Source organism: Siphateles boraxobius, unplaced genomic scaffold (assembly GCF_051911475.1).
Source record: "Siphateles boraxobius isolate OS27281-9 unplaced genomic scaffold, OSU_SipBor_1 39, whole genome shotgun sequence".
Lineage (NCBI taxonomy): Eukaryota > Metazoa > Chordata > Actinopteri > Cypriniformes > Leuciscidae > Siphateles > Siphateles boraxobius.
In genome coordinates this window covers 3,719,307-3,733,417 of record NW_027509019.1, presented here as the reverse complement: position 1 = coordinate 3,733,417, position 14,111 = coordinate 3,719,307, and the positions used below count along the sequence as shown (strand labels likewise).

The window sequence follows — 14,111 nt, the reverse complement described above, 5'->3', positions numbered from 1 at the left end:
GAGTGGTGCAGCGGAAGCGTGCTGGGCCCATAACCCAGAGGTCGATGGATCGAAACCATCCTCTGCTAAGACTGCTTTACTTATGTACATGTTTTATCCCAAACACAGAGCAACTTCCACATCCTGCTTGTTCGTTCAGAAAATCTGTGAGTTTGTGTGTGTGTGCCCTGTTCAAATGCGTCATTGACTAAGCTACCTGAAGGACAATTAGTAGGGCAAGCGAATCGTGTCCCAGTGGCCTGTCGAAGTAGTCGTTCATCCAGATTACTTTGTGTGCTGGCCTTGTTTAAATGCCAATGATGTTGTTGTCACTAAAGCCAAGGTCTTTCACAGCCCCGGTGGCCTAATGGATAAGGCACTGGCCTCCTAAGCCAGGGATTGTGGGTTCGAGTCCCATCTGGGGTGGTTTACAGCAGAGTGGCGCAGCGGAAGCGTGCTGGGCCCATAACCCAGAGGTAGATGGATCGTAACCATCCTCTGCTAAGACTGCTTTACTTATGTACATGTTTTATCCCAATCAAAGACCAACTTCCACATCCTGATTGTTCTTTCAGAAAATCTGTGTGTTTGTGTGTGCATGCCCTGTTCAAACTCCTCATTGACTAAGCCACGTGAATGAGATAGACAAATAGTAGGGCAAGCAAATCGTGTCCCAGTGGCCTGTCGAAGTAGTTGTTCATCCGGATTACTTTGTGTGCTGGCCTTGTTTAAATGCCAATGATGTTGTTGTCCCTAAAGCCAAGGTCTTTCACAGCCCCGGTGGCCTAATGGATAAGGCACTGGCCTCCTAAGACAGGAATTGTGGGTCCGTTTCCGATCTGATGTGGATTACAGCAGAGTGGCGCAGCGGAAGCGTGCTGGGCCCATAACCCAGAGGTCGATGGATCGAAACCATCCTCTGCTAAGACTGCTTCACTTATGTATATGTTTTATCCCAAACAAAGAGCAACTTCCACATCCTGCTTGTTCGTTTCAGAAAATCTGTGAGTTTGTGCGTGTATACCCTGTTCAAATGCGTCACTGACTAAGCTACCTGAAGGACAATTAGTAGGGCAAGCGAATCTTGTCCCAATGGCCTGTCGAAGTAGTCGTTCATCCGGGTTACTTTGTGTGCTGGCCTTGTTTAAATGCCAATGATGTTGTTGTCACTAAAGCCAAGGTCTTTCACAGCCCCGGTGGCCTAATGGATAAGGCACTGGCCTCCTAAGCCAGGGATTGTGGGTTCGAGTCCCATCTGGGGTGGTTTACAGCAGAGTGGCGCAGCGGAAGCGTGCTGGGCCCATAACCCAGAGGTCGATGGATCGAAACCATCCTCTGCTAAGACTGCTTTATTTATGTACATGTTATATCCCAATCAAAGACCAACTTCCACATCCTGCTTGTTCGTTCAGAAAATCTGTGTGTTTGTGTGCGCATGCCCTGTTCAAACTCCTCATTGACTAAGCCACCTGAATGAGATGGACAATTAGTAGGGCAAGCGAATCGTGTCCCAGTGGCCTGTCGAAGTAGTTGTTCATCCGGATTACTTTGTGTGCTGGCCTTGTTTAAATGCCAATGTTGTTGTTGTCACTTAAGCCAAGGTCTTTCATAGCCCCGGTGGCCTAATGGATAAGGCACTGGACTCCTAAGACAGGAATTCTGGGTTCGTTTCCCATCTGGGGTGGTTTACAGCAGAGTGGCGCAGCGGAAGCCCGCTGGGCCCATAACCCAGAGGTCGATGGATCGAAACCATCCTCTGCTAAGACTGCTTCACTTATGTATATGTTTTATCCCAAACAAAGAGCAACTTCCACATCCTGCTTGTTCGTTCAGAAAATCTGTGGGTACTTCTCAATATCCTTCCTCGTCTCCTCGCTCCTCCGTCCTCCATCCTATGACCCGGAAACCAATCAAGCACAGCCATCTTGAAGGACATCTCAATTCTCTAATTGCACCGCGAGGAGTCGAGGATCGAGGAGTGAGGAGGCTTTCAGAGGAGTTATGAGCAAGGATACACAGGTGTATCCTATGCGGAAGTGTTTTATTGACTAAACGTGACGCACCTATACATTCTCCTCCCCCTTGACATGGGTCATAATAATTTGAATTTATACTTTACCTTTGCAGTTTATATAAACCACACATCTCACATATTTCAGGAGGGTATCTTGCTTTATTATTATTCATTATGAATTTCTTAAATAAACAAGTTTCAACAACATAAGGGAAGATCCTTTGAGCGCTACTGATGACGCTGTGAAGTGACATTCGAGTGAGCAAGTATTCCAATGCCAATGATGTTTTTGTCACTTATGTACATGTTTTATCCCAAACAAAGAGCAACTTCCACATCCTGCTTGTTCGTTTCAGAAAATCTGTGAGTTTGTGTGTGTATACCCTGTTCAAATGCGTCATTGACTAAGCTACCTGAAGGACAATTAGTAGGGCCAGCGAATCTTGTCCCAATGGCCTGTCGAAGTAGTCGTTCATCCGGATTACTTTGTGTGCTGGCCTTGTTTAAATGCCAATGATGTTGTTGTCACTAAAGCCAAGGTCTTTCACAGCCCCGGTGGCCTAATGGATAAGGCACTGGCCTCCTAAGCCAGGGATTGTGGGTTCGAGTCCCATCTGGGGTGGTTTACAGCAGATTGGCGCAGCGGAAGCGTGCTGGGCCCATAACCCAGAGGTCGATGGATCGAAACCATCCTCTCCTAAGACTGCTTCACTTATGTATATGTTTTATCCCAAACAAAGAGCAACTTCCACATCCTGCTTGTTCGTTCAGAAAATCTGTGAGTTTGTGTGTGTGTGCCCTGTTCAAATGCGTCATTGACTAAGCTACCTGAAGGACAATTAGTAGGGCAAGCGAATCGTGTCCCAGTGGCCTGCGGAAGTAGTCGTTCATCCAGATTACTTTTTGTGCTGGCCTTGTTTAAATGCCAATGATTTTGTTGTCACTAAAGCCAAGGTCTTTCACAGTTTTATCCCAAAAAAAGAGCAACTTCCACATCCTGCTAGTTCGTTCAGAACAATCTGGGTTGGTTTACAGCAGAGCGCCGCAGCGGAGGCGTGCTGGGCCCATGACCCAGAGGTCGATGGATCGAAACCATCCTCTGCTAAGACTGCTTTACTTATGTACATGTTTTATCCCAAACAAAGAGAGAAGTGGTTTTCAATCTTTCCGAAAAATAACTTTGCAGAGATCTTTGATGCCAGAAATAATTAGACTTTATTTTCGAACGCCGTTCCGTTCCATAGAACGGCGCTCTAACGCTCTGGCTCTCCGGCCCACTGGCCCTCTGGCCTTCCAGCGCGCTCCCGAGTATATTTTGGTTCAGAGTTATATACATAAATCTTCTTCCAAAGAAGGTAGCACACCCTATAGATAGTTTTGGGTAAAGGTCTTTTACCATGTGACTTCTCGGAATAGAATTTTCTGCAGCAAACAACATTCCATTCAAGGTCTTTCACATACACAGAGGAAATCCAAAGTCACAGACAGAAGAAATAATTGTGTCCAAATATATAGCTAAATTACTTGTTTTCTAAATAATAAAATCTTCAACAAGAGCAACTTCCACATCCTGCTTGTTTGTTCAGAAAATCTGTGTGTTTGCCCTGTTCAAACTCCTCATTGTCTAAGCCACCTGAATGAGATGGACAATTAGTAGGGCAAGCGAATCTTGTCCCAGTGGTCTGTCGAAGTAGTCGTTCATCCGGATTACTTTGTGTGCTGGCCTTGTTTAAATGCCAATGATGTTGTTGTCACTAAAGCCAAAGTAATGGGGGCACATGAACACAGGTCTTTCAGAGCCCCGGTGGCCTAATGGATAAGGCACTGGCCTCCTAAGACAGAAATTGCCTAAGACAACCCAGAGGTCGATGGATCGAAACCATCCTCTGCTAAGACTGCTTTACTTATGTACATGTTTTATCCCAAACAAAGAGCAACTTCCACATCCTGCTTGTTCGTTCAGAAAATCTGTCTGTTTGTGTGTGCATGCCCTGTTCAAACTCCTCATTGACTAAGTCACGTGAATGAGATGGACAATTAGTAGGGCAAGCGAATCGTGTCCCAGTGGCCTGTCTAAGTAATTGTTCATCCGGATTAATTTGTGTGCTGGCCTTGTTTACATGCCAATGATGTTTTTGTCACTTATGTACATGTTTTATCCCAAACAAAGAGCAACTTCCACATCCTGCTTGTTCGTTTCAGAAAATCTGTGAGTTTGTGTGTGTATACCCTGTTCAAATGATTCATTGACTAAGCTACCTGAAGGACAATTAGTAGGGCAAGCGAATCTTGTCCAAATGGCCTGTCGAAGTAGTCGTTCATCCGGATTACTTTGTGTGCTGGCCTTGTTTAAATGCCAATGATGTTGTTGTCACTAAAGCCAAGGTCTTTCACAGCCCTGGTGGCCTAATGGATAAGGCACTGGCCTCCTAAGCCAGGGATTTTGGGTTCGAGTCCCATCTGGGGTGGTTTACAGCAGAGTGGCGCAGCGGAAGCGTGCTGGGCCCATAACCCAGAGGTCGATGGATCGTAACCATCCTCTGCTAAGACTGCTTTACTTATGTACATGTTTTATCCCAATCAAAGACCAACTTCCACATCCTGCTTGTTCGTTCAGTAAATCTGTGTGTTTGTGTGTGCATGCCCTGTTCAAACTCCTCATTGACTAAGGCACCTGAATGAGATGGACAATTAGTAGGGCAAGCGAATCGTGTACCAGTGGCCTGTCAGGTAGTTGTTCATCCGGATTACTTTGTGTGCTGGCCTTGTTTAAATGCCAATGATGTTGTTGTCACTAAAGCCAAGGTCTTTCACAGCCCCGGTGGCCTAATGGATAAGGCACTGGCCTCCTAAGACAGGAATTGTGGGTCCGTTTCGGATCTGATGTGGTTTACAGCAGAGTGGCGCAGCGGAAGCGTGCTGGGCCCATAACCCAGAGGTCGATGGATCGAAACCATCCTCTGCTAAGACTGCTTCACTCATGTATATGTTTTATCCCAAACAAAGAGCAACTTCCACATCCTGCTTGTTCGTTTCAGAAAATCTGTGACTTTGTGCGTGTATACCCTGTTCAAATGCGTCACTGACTAAGCTACCTGAAGGACAATTAGTAGGGCAAGCGAATCTTGTCCCAATGGCCTGTCGAAGTAGTCGTTCATCCGGATTACTTTGTGTGCTGGCCTTGTTTAAATGCCAATGATGTTGTTGTCACTAAAGCCAAGGTCTTTCACAGCCCCGGTGGCCTTATGGATAAGGCACTGGCCTCCTAAGCCAGGGATTGTGGGTTCGAGTCCCATCTGGGGTGGTTTACAGCAGAGTGGCGCAGCGCAAGCGTGCTGGGCCCATAACCCAGAGGTCGATGGATCGAAACCATCCTCTGCTAAGACTGCTTCACTTATGTATATGTTTTATCCCAAACAAAGAGCAACTTCCACATCCTGCTTGTTCGTTCAGAAAATCTGTGGGTACTTCTCAATATCCTTCCTCGTCTCCTCGCTCCTCCGTCCTCCATCCTATGACCCGGAAACCAATCAAGCACAGCCATCTTGAAGGACATCTCAATTCTCTAATTGCACCGCGAGGAGTCGAGGATCGAGGAGTGAGGAGGCTTTCAGAGGAGTTATGAGCAAGGATACACAGGTGTATCCTATGCGGAAGTGTTTTATTGACTAAACGTGACGCACGTATACATTCTCCTCCCCCTTGACATGGGTCATAATAATTTGAATTTATACTTTACCTTTGCAGTTTATATAAACCACACATCTCACATATTTCAGGAGGGTATCTTGGTTTATTATTATTCATTATGAATTTCTTAAATAAACAAGCTTCAACAACATAAGGGAAGATCCTTTGAGCGATACTGATGACGCTGTGAAGTGACATTCGAGTGAGCAAGTATTCCAATGCCAATGATGTTTTTGTCACTTATGTACATGTTTTATCCCAAACAAAGAGCAACTTCCACATCCTGCTTGTTCGTTTCAGAAAATCTGTGAGTTTGTGTGTGTATACCCTGTTCAAATGCGTCATTGACTACGCTACCTGAAGGACAATTAGTAGGGCAAGCGAATCGTGTCCCAGTGGCCTGTCGAAGTAGTCGTTCATCCAGATTACTTTGTGTGCTGGCCTTGTTTAAATGCCAATGATGTTGTTGTCACTAAAGCCAAGGTCTTTCACAGCCCCGGTGGCCTAATGGATAAGGCACTGGCCTCCTAAGCCAGGGATTGTGGGTTCGAGTCCCATCTGGGGTGGTTTACAGCAGAGTGGTGCAGCGGAAGCGTGCTGGGCCCATTACCCAGAGGTCGATGGATCGAAACCATCCTCTGCTAAGACTGTTTTACTTATGTACATGTTTTATCCCAATCAAAGACCAACTTCCACATCCTGCTGGTTCGTTCAGAAAATCTGTGTGTTTGTGTCTGCATGCCCTGTTCAAACTCCTCATTGACTAAGGCACCTGAATGAGATGGACAATTAGTAGGGCAAGCGAATCGTGTCCCAGTGGCCTGTCGAAGTAGTTGTTCATCCGGATTACTTTGTGTGCTGGCCTTGTTTAAATGCCAATGATGTTGTTGTCACTAAAGCCAAGGTCTTTCACAGCCCCGGTGGCCTAATGGATAAGGCACTGGCCTCCTAAGACAGGAATTGTGGGTTCGTTTCCGATCTAATGTGTATTACAGCAGAGTGGCGCAGCGGAAGCGTGCTGGGCCCATAACCCAGAGGTCGATGGATCGAAACCATCCTCTGCTAAGAATGCTTTACTTATGGACATGTTTCATCCCAAACAAAGAGCAACTTCCACATCCTGCTTGTTCGTTCAGAAAATCTGTGGGTACTTCTCAATATCCTTCCTCGTCTCCTCGCTCCTCCGTCCTCCATCCTATGACCCGGAAACCAATCAAGCACAGCCATCTTGAAGGACATCTCAATTCTCTAATTGCACCGCGAGGAGTCGAGGATCGAGGAGTGAGGAGGCTTTCAGAGGAGTTATGAGCAAGGATACACAGGTGTATCCTATGCGGAAGTGTTTTATTGACTAAACGTGACGCACGTATACATTCTCCTCCCCCTTGACATGGGTCATAATAATTTGAATTTATACTTTACCTTTGCAGTTTATATAAACCACACATCTCACATATTTCAGGAGGGTATCTTGCTTTATTATTATTCATTATGAATTTCTTAAATAAACAAGCTTCAACAACATAAGGGAAGATCCTTTGAGCGCTACTGATGACGCTGTGAAGTGACATTCGAGTGAGCAAGTATTCCAATGCCAATGATGTTTTTGTCACTTATGTACATGTTTTATCCCAAACAAAGAGCAACTTCCACATCCTGCTTGTTCGTTTCAGAAAATCTGTGAGTTTGTGCGTGTATACCCTGTTCAAATGCGTCACTGACTAAGCTACCTGAAGGACAATTAGTAGGGCAAGCGAATCTTGTCCCAATGGCCTGTCGAAGTAGTCGTTCATCCGGATTACTTTGTGTGCTGGCCTTGTTTAAATGCCAATGATGTTGTTGTCACTAAAGCCAAGGTCTTTCACAGCCCCGGTGGCCTAATGGATAAGGCACTGGCCTCCTAAGCCAGGGATTGTCGGTCCTAGTCCCATCTGGGGTGGTTTACAGCAGAGTGGCGCAGCGGAAGCGTGCTGGGCCCATAACCCAGAGGTCGATGGATCGAAACCATCCTCTGCTAAGACTGCTTTATTTATGTACATGTTATATCCCAATCAAAGACCAACTTCCACATCCTGCTTGTTCGTTCAGAAAATCTGTGTGTTTGTGTGTGCATGCCCTGTTCAAACTCCTCATTGACTAAGCCACCTGAATGAGATGGACAATTAGTAGGGCAAGCGAATCGTGTCCCAGTGGCCTGTCGAAGTAGTTGTTCATCCGGATTACTTTGTGTGCTGGCCTTGTTTAAATGCCAATGTTGTTGTTGTCACTTAAGCCAAGGTCTTTCATAGCCCCGGTGGCCTAATGGATAAGGCACTGGCCTCCTAAGACAGGAATTGTGGGTTCGTTTCCGATCTGATGTGGATAACAGCAGAGTGGCGCAGCGGAAGCGTGCTGGGCCCATAACCCAGAGGTCGATGGATCGAAACCATCCTCTGCTAAGAATGCTTTACTTATGGACATGTTTTACCCAAACAAAGAGCAACCTCCACATCCTGCTTGTTCGTTCAGAAAATCTGTGTGTTTGTGTGTGCATGCCCTGTTCAAACTCCTCATAGACTAAGCCACGTGAATGAGATAGACAAATAGTAGGGCAAGCAAATCGTGTCCCAGTGGCCTGTCGAAGTAGTTGTTCATCCGGATTACTTTGTGTGCTGGCCTTGTTTAAATGCCAATGATGTTGTTGTCACTAAAGCCAAGGTCTTTCACAGCCCCGGTGGCCTAATGGATAAGGCACTGGCCTCCTAAGACAGGAATTGTAGGTTCGTTTCCGATCTGATGTGGCTTACAGCAGAGTGGCGCACTGGAAGCGTGCTTGGCCCATAACCCAGAGGTCGATGGATCGAAACCATCCTCTGCTAAGACTGCTTTACTTATGTACATGTTTTATCCCAAATACAGAGCAACTTCCACATCCTGCTTTTTCGTTCAGAAAATCTGTGAGTTTGTGTGTGTGTGCCCTGTTCAAATGCGTCATTGACTAAGCTACCTGAAGGACAATTAGTAGGGCAAGCGAATCGTGTCCCAGTGGCCTGTCGAAGTAGTCGTTCATCCAGATTACTTTGTGTGCTGGCCTTGTTTAAATGCCAATGATGTTGTTGTCACTAAAGCCAAGGTCTTTCACAGCCCCGGTGGCCTAATGGATAAGGCACTGGCCTCCTAAGCCAGGGATTGTGGGTTCGAGTCCCATCTGGGGTGGTTTACAGCAGAGTGGTGCAGCGGAAGCGTCCTGGACCCATTACCCAGAGGTCGATGGATCGAAACCATCCTCTGCTAAGACTGTTTTACTTATGTACATGTTTTATCCCAATCAAAGACCAACTTCCACATCCTGCTGGTTCGTTCAGAAAATCTGTGTGTTTGTGTCTGCATGCCCTGTTCAAACTCCTCATTGACTAAGGCACCTGAATGAGATGGACAATTAGTAGGGCAAGCGAATCGTGTCCCAGTGGCCTGTCGAAGTAGTTGTTCATCCGGATTACTTTGTGTGCTGGCCTTGTTTAAATGCCAATGATGTTGTTGTCACTAAAGCCAAGGTCTTTCACAGCCCCGGTGGCCTAATGGATAAGGCACTGGCCTCCTAAGACAGGAATTGTGGGTTCGTTTCCGATCTGATGTGTATTACAGCAGAGTGGCGCAGCGGAAGCGTGCTGGGCCCATAACCCAGAGGTCGATGGATCGAAACCATCCTCTGCTAAGAATGCTTTACTTATGGACATGTTTCATCCCAAACAAAGAGCAACTTCCACATCCTGCTTGTTCGTTCAGAAAATCTGTGGGTACTTCTCAATATCCTTCCTCGTCTCCTCGCTCCTCCGTCCTCCATCCTATGACCCGGAAACCAATCAAGCACAGCCATCTTGAAGGACATCTCAATTCTCTAATTGCACCGCGAGGAGTCGAGGATCGAGGAGTGAGGAGGCTTTCAGAGGAGTTATGAGCAAGGATACACAGGTGTATCCTATGCGGAAGTGTTTTATTGACTAAACGTGACGCACGTATACATTCTCCTCCCCCTTGACATGGGTCATAATAATTTGAATTTATACTTTACCTTTGCAGTTTATATAAACCACACATCTCACATATTTCAGGAGGGTATCTTGCTTTATTATTATTCATTATGAATTTCTTAAATAAACAAGCTTCAACAACATAAGGGAAGATCCTTTGAGCGCTACTGATGACGCTGTGAAGTGACATTCGAGTGAGCAAGTATTCCAATGCCAATGATGTTTTTGTCACTTATGTACATGTTTTATCCCAAACAAAGAGCAACTTCCACATCCTGCTTGTTCGTTTCAGAAAATCTGTGAGTTTGTGCGTGTATACCCTGTTCAAATGCGTCACTGACTAAGCTACCTGAAGGACAATTAGTAGGGCAAGCGAATCTTGTCCCAATGGCCTGTCGAAGTAGTCGTTCATCCGGATTACTTTGTGTGCTGGCCTTGTTTAAATGCCAATGATGTTGTTGTCACTAAAGCCAAGGTCTTTCACAGCCCCGGTGGCCTAATGGATAAGGCACTGGCCTCCTAAGCCAGGGATTGTGGGTCCTAGTCCCATCTGGGGTTGTTTACAGCAGAGTGGCGCAGCGGAAGCGTGCTGGGCCCATAACCCAGAGGTCGATGGATCGAAACCATCCTCTGCTAAGACTGCTTTATTTATGTACATGTTATATCCCAATCAAAGACCAACTTCCACATCCTGCTTGTTCGTTCAGAAAATCTGTGTGTTTGTGTGTGCATGCCCTGTTCAAACTCCTCATTGACTAAGCCACCTGAATGAGATGGACAATTAGTAGGGCAAGCGAATCGTGTCCCAGTGGCCTGTCGAAGTAGTTGTTCATCCGGATTACTTTGTGTGCTGGCCTTGTTTAAATGCCAATGTTGTTGTTGTCACTTAAGCCAAGGTCTTTCATAGCCCCGGTGGCCTAATGGATAAGGCACTGGCCTCCTAAGACAGGAATTGTGGGTTCGTTTCCGATCTGATGTGGATAACAGCAGAGTGGCGCAGCGGAAGCGTGCTGGGCCCATAACCCAGAGGTCGATGGATCGAAACCATCCTCTGCTAAGAATGCTTTACTTATGGACATGTTTTATCCCAAACAAAGAGCAACCTCCACATCCTGCTTGTTCGTTCAGAAAATCTGTGTGTTTGTGTGTGCATGCCCTGTTCAAACTCCTCATAGACTAAGCCACGTGAATGAGATAGACAAATAGTAGGGCAAGCAAATCGTGTCCCAGTGGCCTGTCGAAGTAGTTGTTCATCCGGATTACTTTGTGTGCTGGCCTTGTTTAAATGCCAATGATGTTGTTGTCACTAAAGCCAAGGTCTTTCACAGCCCCGGTGGCCTAATGGATAAGGCACTGGCCTCCTAAGACAGGAATTGTAGGTTCGTTTCCGATCTGATGTGGCTTACAGCAGAGTGGCGCACCGGAAGCGTGCTTGGCCCATAACCCAGAGGTCGATGGATCGAAACCATCCTCTGCTAAGACTGCTTTACTTATGTACATGTTTTATCCCAAATACAGAGCAACTTCCACATCCTGCTTTTTCGTTCAGAAAATCTGTGAGTTTGTGTGTGTGTGCCCTGTTCAAATGCGTCATTGACTAAGCTACCTGAAGGACAATTAGTAGGGCAAGCGAATCGTGTCCCAGTGGCCTGTCGAAGTAGTCGTTCATCCAGATTACTTTGTGTGCTGGCCTTGTTTAAATGCCAATGATGTTTTTGTCACTTATGTACATGTTTTATCCCAAACAAAGAGCAACTTCCACATCCTGCTTGTTCGTTTCAGAAAATCTGTGAGTTTGTGTGTGTATACCCTGTTCAAATGCGTCATTGACTAAGCTACCTGAAGGACAATTAGTAGGGCAAGCGAATCGTGTCCCAGTGGCCTGTCGAAGTAGTTGTTCATCCGGATTACTTTGTGTGCTGGCCTTGTTTAAATGCCAATGATGTTGTTGTCACTAAAGCCAAGGTCTTTCACAGCCCCGGTGGCCTAATGGATAAGGCACTGGCCTCCTAAGACAGGAATTGTGGGTTCGTTTCCGATCTGATGTGTATTACAGCAGAGTGGCGCAGCGGAAGCGTGCTGGGCCCATAACCCAGAGGTCGATGGATCGAAACCATCCTCTGCTAAGAATGCTTTACTTATGGACATGTTTCATCCCAAACAAAGAGCAACTTCCACATCCTGCTTGTTCGTTCAGAAAATCTGTGGGTACTTCTCAATATCCTTCCTCGTCTCCTCGCTCCTCCGTCCTCCATCCTATGACCCGGAAACCAATCAAGCACAGCCATCTTGAAGGACATCTCAATTCTCTAATTGCACCGCGAGGAGTCGAGGATCGAGGAGTGAGGAGGCTTTCAGAGGAGTTATGAGCAAGGATACACAGGTGTATTCTATGCGGAAGTGTTTTATTGACTAAACGTGACGCACGTATACATTCTCCTCCCCCTTGACATGGGTCATAATAATTTGAATTTATACTTTACCTTTGCAGTTTATATAAACCACACATCTCACATATTTCAGGAGGGTATCTTGCTTTATTATTATTCATTATGAATTTCTTAAATAAACAAGCTTCAACAACATAAGGGAAGATCCTTTGAGCGCTACTGATGACGCTGTGAAGTGACATTCGAGTGAGCAAGTATTCCAATGCCAATGATGTTTTTGTCACTTATGTACATGTTTTATCCCAAACAAAGAGCAACTTCCACATCCTGCTTGTTCGTTTCAGAAAATCTGTGAGTTTGTGCGTGTATACCCCTTTTCAAATGCGTCACTGACTAAGCTACCTGAAGGACAATTAGTAGGGCAAGCGAATCTTGTCCCAATGGCCTGTCGAAGTAGTCGTTCATCCGGATTACTTTGTGTGCTGGCCTTGTTTAAATGCCAATGATGTTGTTGTCACTAAAGCCAAGGTCTTTCACAGCCCCGGTGGCCTAATGGATAAGGCACTGGCCTCCTAAGCCAGGGATTGTGGGTCCTAGTCCCATCTGGGGTGGTTTACAGCAGAGTGGCGCAGCGGAAGCGTGCTGGGCCCATAACCCAGAGGTCGATGGATCGAAACCATCCTCTGCTAAGACTGCTTTATATATGTACATGTTATATCCCAATCAAAGACCAACTTCCACATCCTGCTTGTTCGTTCAGAAAATCTGTGTGTTTGTGTGTGCATGCCCTGTTCAAACTCCTCATTGACTAAGCCACCTGAATGAGATGGACAATTAGTAGGGCAAGCGAATCGTGTCCCAGTGGCCTGTCGAAGTAGTTGTTCATCCGGATTACTTTGTGTGCTGGCCTTGTTTAAATGCCAATGTTGTTGTTGTCACTTAAGCCAAGGTCTTTCATAGCCCCGGTGGCCTAATGGATAAGGCACTGGCCTCCTAAGACAGGAATTGTGGGTTCGTTTCCGATCTGATGTGGATAACAGCAGAGTGGCGCAGCGGAAGCGTGCTGGGCCCATAACCCAGAGGTCGATGGATCGAAACCATCCTCTGCTAAGAATGCTTTACTTATGGACATGTTTTATCCCAAACAAAGAGCAACCTCCACATCCTGCTTGTTCGTTCAGAAAATCTGTGTGTTTGTGTGTGCATGCCCTGTTCAAACTCCTCATAGACTAAGCCACGTGAATGAGATAGACAAATAGTAGGGCAAGCAAATCGTGTCCCAGTGGCCTGTCGAAGTAGTTGTTCATCCGGATTACTTTGTGTGCTGGCCTTGTTTAAATGCCAATGATGTTGTTGTCACTAAAGCCAAGGTCTTTCACAGCCCCGGTGGCCTAATGGATAAGGCACTGGCCTCCTAAGACAGGAATTGTAGGTTCGTTTCCGATCTGATGTGGCTTACAGCAGAGTGGCGCACCGGAAGCGTGCTGGGCCCATAACCCAGAGGTCGATGGATCGAAACCATCCTCTGCTAAGACTGCTTTACTTATGTACATGTTTTATCCCAAATACAGAGCAACTTCCACATCCTGCTTTTTCGTTCAGAAAATCTGTGAGTTTGTGTGTGTGTGCCCTGTTCAAATGCGTCATTGACTAAGCTACCTGAAGGACAATTAGTAGGGCAAGCGAATCGTGTCCCAGTGGCCTGTCGAAGTAGTCGTTCATCCAGATTACTTTGTGTGCTGGCCTTGTTTAAATGCCAATGATGTTTTTGTCACTTATGTACATGTTTTATCCCAAACAAAGAGCAACTTCCACATCCTGCTTGTTCGTTTCAGAAAATCTGTGAGTTTGTGTGTGTATACCCTGTTCAAATGCGTCATTGACTAAGCTACCTGAAGGACAATTAGTAGGGCAAGCGAATCGTGTCCCAGTGGCCTGTCGAAGTAGTCGTTCATCCAGATTACTTTGTGTGCTGGCCTTGTTTAAATGCCAATGATGTTGTTGTCACTAAAGCCAAGGTCTTTCACA

The 14,111-nt window shown here is 46.1% G+C and overlaps 7 non-coding genes across 7 annotated transcripts; all 7 read left to right on the top strand.

The window, feature by feature from the left end:
• Window positions 1–332: 332 nt before the first annotated feature.
• On the top strand, window positions 333–405 carry trnar-ccu (transfer RNA arginine (anticodon CCU)). The gene has a single exon. It is a non-coding gene; the product is annotated as a tRNA-Arg (tRNA).
• Window positions 406–1,169: 764 nt separating this feature from the next.
• Window positions 1,170–1,242, top strand: trnar-ccu (transfer RNA arginine (anticodon CCU)). Its single transcript has one exon. It is a non-coding gene; the product is annotated as a tRNA-Arg (tRNA).
• Window positions 1,243–2,542: 1,300 nt separating this feature from the next.
• trnar-ccu (transfer RNA arginine (anticodon CCU)) lies at window positions 2,543–2,615 on the top strand. The gene has a single exon. It is a non-coding gene; the product is annotated as a tRNA-Arg (tRNA).
• A 1,773-nt stretch (window positions 2,616–4,388) lies between these two features.
• trnar-ccu (transfer RNA arginine (anticodon CCU)) lies at window positions 4,389–4,461 on the top strand. Its single transcript has one exon. It is a non-coding gene; the product is annotated as a tRNA-Arg (tRNA).
• Window positions 4,462–5,224: 763 nt separating this feature from the next.
• On the top strand, window positions 5,225–5,297 carry trnar-ccu (transfer RNA arginine (anticodon CCU)). The gene has a single exon. It is a non-coding gene; the product is annotated as a tRNA-Arg (tRNA).
• Window positions 5,298–6,176: 879 nt separating this feature from the next.
• On the top strand, window positions 6,177–6,249 carry trnar-ccu (transfer RNA arginine (anticodon CCU)). The gene has a single exon. It is a non-coding gene; the product is annotated as a tRNA-Arg (tRNA).
• A 2,556-nt stretch (window positions 6,250–8,805) lies between these two features.
• On the top strand, window positions 8,806–8,878 carry trnar-ccu (transfer RNA arginine (anticodon CCU)). The gene has a single exon. It is a non-coding gene; the product is annotated as a tRNA-Arg (tRNA).
• Window positions 8,879–14,111: the final 5,233 nt, after the last annotated feature.